Genomic DNA, 6000 nt, shown 5'->3' on the forward strand with positions numbered 1-6000 from the left:
GCTATATAGTGCTGGTAGTGAACTTTGCTTAACAATTATTGGTTGTTGTACAGCAGTGACAACCATAATTAATTAGAGAATAGAGGTGTAGTCTAGTGATAATAAATTCTTTGAAAATATATGAGATATCCAATAAATTTTGTGATGTTAATTTGTGTGATAGAAAAGGGGGATGAGAAGTGGGAAACAAAGTAAAGGGGATATATGGGGTAGAAAGCAGAGTGAAGAAAAGAAAGTGAGGGGAATACGGGAGAGACAAAAGAGATTTTGCGTCCGGGAAAATCTTCAATTGGCAAAAACCATCCTGGAGAAAAGATCCTCCTAAACACACAGGCCAATACTCGTAATCTGAAGCCGAAACGTCTTGAACAGAAGATACCCCTGAATATACCACAGAGGGATATCCCAACTCCAGAAGTGACACACCCAATAACCCTCAGAACTCAGCCTCTTTTTTAGGGGATTCCCGAACAGGAAGAGGCAGACAAAGAGAGGACAGACGAGGTGGGGGTGCAAAAAGAAGAGGACCGCGACAATGGGATTCCTCACCCCCAACGACCCGCAATACATACAGAAGACAACACCAATAGGATCGGTGGTAACTCAGACTCGTGATGACGACTCCAAATTAAAAATGATTAACCTCTCAGATCATGAACTCACACAAGCTCAAGAATCCATACTTCATAAAGGCTTGACCTTCTCTCCTACAGAACATTTTGACAGATTTAAGTGGGAAAAAGATCTTAAGTTATTTGGTAGGAAGTTGCTATTAACAAAATTATATGCTGATAAGGAAATGATTTTACCACCACCCTCAGAATCCCAATCTCCAGGCTTATCTCAGATGGAACAAGAAGCTCTTGCTGCATTACAGGAACTTGAACAAGAACAAAATCTGTATACTGAAGAGGATCCCACAACTAGACCCATTTGTAAAAAGAAGTCTACTTACTTTCCGCAAGAGCAAATCTGTCCTGAGGTACAGGTCTTCATGAAGCTGGTAGCCAAAGAATTTGATCAATTTCATATAAATAAACATAAGTGGCTGGGTCATTCTAACCTTACTCGACAAGAAAGAACTGCCATAAGAGAAATACAGACATGGCAAGATGTTGTCATTAAGTCCTCGGACAAAGGAGGCAATGTTGTCATCTGGCCTAAAACGGATTACATTAAGGAAGCACAGCGACAACTTGATACCACTGTTACAAACGAATATTACTTAATCCACTTCAAAATTACAAAACAATTTATGAAAACATTCTTAATCAAGCACAAGCACAAGGTACAATCACTAAACAGGAGTATGATTATTTATTGACACAGAATCCCAAGATCCCTACCTATTACATGCTGCCTAAAATACACAAAAACATCGAGATCCCACCAGGAAGACCTATTGTGTCTGGGATAGGGGGATTAACAGAAAAGGCGAGTATCTTTCTTGACCTACACCTCAGACAATATGTTCTGGATCTTCCCTCATACGTCCAGGACACAACCGATATATTAAGGAAAGTGCATGATTTAAGATTAGAAGAAAATCAATACCTGGTGTCACTGGATGTTGAGGCACTGTATACCTCGATAGGTCATAAAGATGGGATAAGAGCAATAGAATATTTTCTACATAATGAAAGAAAGAAGGACTTTCATCTCTTTCTGATTAAGTTACTCCATTTTGTGTTACATTACAATTTTTTTAAGTTTAATGACAAATTCTACCTCCAAACAAGGGGTACGGCTATGGGGGCGGCTTGTGCGCCCACATATGCCAACATATTCCTCGGATGGTGGGAAAAAGAAATCATTTTCAAAGACCACAATGACATGTTTACAACTCATGTCGCTATGTGGAACAGATACATAGACAACATTTTTATGATCTGGGAAGGTGACCTACAATTGTTGCACCAATTCATAGAACATCTAAATAAAAATGATCTCAATATTCGTCTGACACACAGTATAAGCCAATCAGAACTACCATTTTTGGACTTGATGATCTATAAGAACTCCGAAGGAATGATTGCCACAAAACTATATCGGAAGAGCACAGCAACAAACACTTTACTACATCAGACTAGTTCTCACTTTCCCCCAACCATAAAAAATATCCCAAAAGGGGAATTTCTTCGTCTCCGCAGGAACTGCTCAGATGATAAGGAATTTACAACACAAAGTGCAGAATTGACCAAAAGACTATGCGATAGAGGATACAGTAAAACCTCTATAAAAAAAGCCATGAAAACTGTCAAAACCATCAAAAGAGAGGATATAATTTTCAAGAGAGAACAAAAAGGTTTAAGTACCGATAACACCATTCGTTTTGTTGGTAACTTTTGCCAAGAATGGAAAAAGGTTAACACAGCAATACAGAAACATTGGCATATCCTGCATGCAGACTCCACCTTATCAAAAAACCAGGGCCCTAAGGTCGCCATGAGTTGGTGCAGATCCAAAAACCTTAAAGACAGGCTTGTATGTAGTCACTTTCAAAAATGTCCTACTAAAAGACCAATAACCACCGGAACATATCCCTGTGGTAAATGCAAAGCTTGCAAATATATTGATCCAACGAAGGAAATAGAAGACAAATTTGGGAAGATGATACAGACTATATTAACTGTCAAACTGAAGGTGTTATTTATTGCTTAAAATGTAGCTGCAACCAAAAATACATTGGCATGACATCTCGACCATTTAAACAGCGTATCCTAGAACATGTAGGATCCATACGTAATGCCATCACGGACAAGGCCAAGATGAAACAATTAACATCAGTCGCTCGCCATTTTTACACCTATCATGAAAGCAGATGGGAGGAGCTCAAAATCTTTGGCTTGGAGAAAATCAAACTTGGAATACGAGGAGGCAATTTAACTGAGAACCTACTGAAAAGAGAGAGTGAATGGATCTTTAAGATGGGATCCCTATACCTATCAGGCATGAATGAAAATATAAATTATGGGGTATACCTGAATTAATGTCATCATACTAAAACTTTTCTTATCCACAATTTTGTTTTTCTCTCCAGTTTTGGCTAATCTGCATGAAATATTTTGCTATAAAATGCTCTTAAAACATCCTATTTTCTATACATCTTATGATTTACTCTTTCACCATTTTTAATCACTTTCACATAATACATCAATCTTTCTCACCATGGGCTCCTCTTATATTTATTATTTCTGCCCTCTTAAATTAATTTAGTATTATCACATGTAAGTGCAATATTCTTAGCAAATTTCTTCCTATTCCCTTGCCCTCGTTTCATAACCCTTCCCCTCACTTTCTTTTCTTCACTCTGCTTTCTACCCCATATATCCCCTTTACTCTGTTTCCCACTTCTCATCCCCCTTTTCTATCACACAAATTAACATCACAAAATTTATTGGATATCTCATATATTTTCAAAGAATTTATTATCACTAGACTACACCTCTATTCTCTAATTAATTATGGTTGTCACTGCTGTACAACAACCAATAATTGTTAAGCAAAGTTCACTACCAGCACTACATAACTAAACACTCATTTTTGCCACCTTATCCATTATAAAGTATGCCTAGGTAAATCCATATACATACAACATATTTTTGTGTTTAATTAGTTACTTGTGAATACCAGCCGCCGAAGTGTTAATAGTGACAATCTGGGAAACTAACATAATTGACTCCTTGGATCTATGAGTCAATGATAAGATTGGTGGATCAGAGTGTCTATCAAAAAGATTATCCAATCAGCCATGAGCCCTGCTCTACATAAACTGAAACCTCCAGTGATCACACTATGTCCTGTGATCAAGCTTACCCTGCAAAACGTACGTCAGGACCCTGCGATCACGTGATGCGCACACGTGACAGCGCTAGCCGGAACACATAGACGGTCACCAGGCAACGGCCCCAAGCCACCGCTCACTTGGAGCGAGACTACGGACACACGCCGCTGGAGTCCCCGGAGCCTCTGTACAGCCAAAAGCGGGACGGGCAGCGCTAATACCAGCACCGGTATCGTATATACCCCACACCAATGTGAAACTTATTCACACCACACTTATGTAACTCCACTGTATGTGTCTGAAAGGCTGTAATTTTCCTGCTCAACAGTCATCTGACATTATCCTATTTTGCAACAATTTTCGTATAGAACTCTGAGTATTAGAGACATCGCATATAGGTCCAACCTTCTTGTTGTTATTTAGGAAACAACTGTTCATTGTAGCAACTAACCCTCAATCAGCCTCACAATAAGAGCTCTAGGCAGTGGATCTTCTCCAAGTATATTAATGTCATGAGTACTTTCTGTAGGTTTCATAAATAACCTACTGTGATACAAACTCCCCCCCCCCTTTTTTTCTGTTGTTTAGAGGGGTCAGTTAGTGGGAGCTGGTATCGCTTTGATAAATGTCCTTGTCTGCTATTATGCCATAACCACACGCTGTCTCCTACAGTATAATTATAATTGGCATTAAGACACAGTATATTCTGGTACGGCCGTACTGGTGATCTAAAGCTCCATGCTTAGGTACAAGGTAAATCCATCTGCGATGGTATGTGGTATATATGAATTTTTCCCACATATATTATCCTTAAACCTATTGATGTTTCTTCTGTGACTGCCGTGTCACATGCTGAGTAATTAGGTGATTGCACGTATATATATCTTTCTGTGACCGCCGTGTCACATGCTGATTAATCAGATGCTGATTAATAAGGTGATTGCACGTAAATAATTCTTTTTGGTGACCGCCGTGTCACATGCTGATTAATCAGCTGATTGCACTTTAATTTTTTGCTTAGGCATAAGGTAAATCCATCTGCGATGGTATGTGGTATATATGAATTTTTCCCACATATATTATCCTTAAACCTATTGATGTTTCTTCTGTGACTGTCGTGTCACATGCTGAGTAACTGATTAATTAGGTGATTGCACGTATATAATTATTTTTGGTGACCGCCGTGTCACATGCTGATTAATCAGCTGATTGCACGTAATTTCTTATGTTTGTAACCATTGTGTTACACATATCATTGGTACAAGGCAAACCCATCTGTAGATGGTATATGGCTCATATGAATTCTCCACATAAATTGCCCTTTACAGATTGATATATTCATATATCTTTAATTGTGGCCGCCGAGTCACAGTTTGAGTAGCCAGATGACTGCATGTAACATTTACATTACATATGCTCTTTATCCCCAACATATAGTAGCCACACGGCATATATTTGGAGTGACCAAAGAGAGGAGCCTAATAATTGCGGTCATACTTCACTGGAGATGCCCAATCTCTTCTGAACTTGGAAGCTAAGCAGTGAAAGGCCGGGTTAGTACTAGGACGGGAGACCTCCTTTGAACACCCTGGTACTGCAATAAACTGTCTATCGGACACAGTGGCAATCAACTTTATGCTACCCGACACTTGGATTCATGTGACCAATTATTTAAATTCTCTGCGCCTATAATGATCTGTAATGGATATTAGCAGAATAAATGATGGTCATACAATACATAAGAGATATTATGCAAGAGCATGGTGACAAAAGCACCACAGATTTCTACTTCCGGCAATTTGCAGACTGTGGTAATTGAGATCACGAATAATATAATTCATCCATATTTTCGCTAAGCTATTTTGTTCACATATGGTTACTCATAGAATCTAATTTTAATAATTACCAATTAAATTGTTCTTATCAGTATTATACAAATTATACTGTAACCTCTGAATTAGAGTGCTCCCACAAAAGAGTCTTTTTTTCCAATATCTCTTTTCTTGGTCCCTTGTACTTGATACTTTTTGACTCTAGGGAGCACCACTGAAAGCAACATATTGTGATATTAGGATAGATTATCATAATATCTACGGTTGCCATATATTGAAGTAATTCGATTTAAATTCAGTTTTTCAGAGGCTATTAATTGTTTGATTTTTCTGGACTGGTGCGGTTCCCTCCCAAACCCCATTTCCTAAACTGTATATTGGCTG

The 6000-nt window shown here is 38.5% G+C and overlaps 1 pseudogene; it reads left to right on the forward strand.

The window, feature by feature from the left end:
• Positions 1-5267: 5267 nt before the first annotated feature.
• Positions 5268-5387, forward strand: LOC134950154 (5S ribosomal RNA; annotated as a pseudogene).
• Positions 5388-6000: the final 613 nt, after the last annotated feature.

This window comes from Pseudophryne corroboree, chromosome 8, assembly GCF_028390025.1.
Source record: "Pseudophryne corroboree isolate aPseCor3 chromosome 8, aPseCor3.hap2, whole genome shotgun sequence".
Classification (NCBI taxonomy): domain Eukaryota; kingdom Metazoa; phylum Chordata; class Amphibia; order Anura; family Myobatrachidae; genus Pseudophryne; species Pseudophryne corroboree.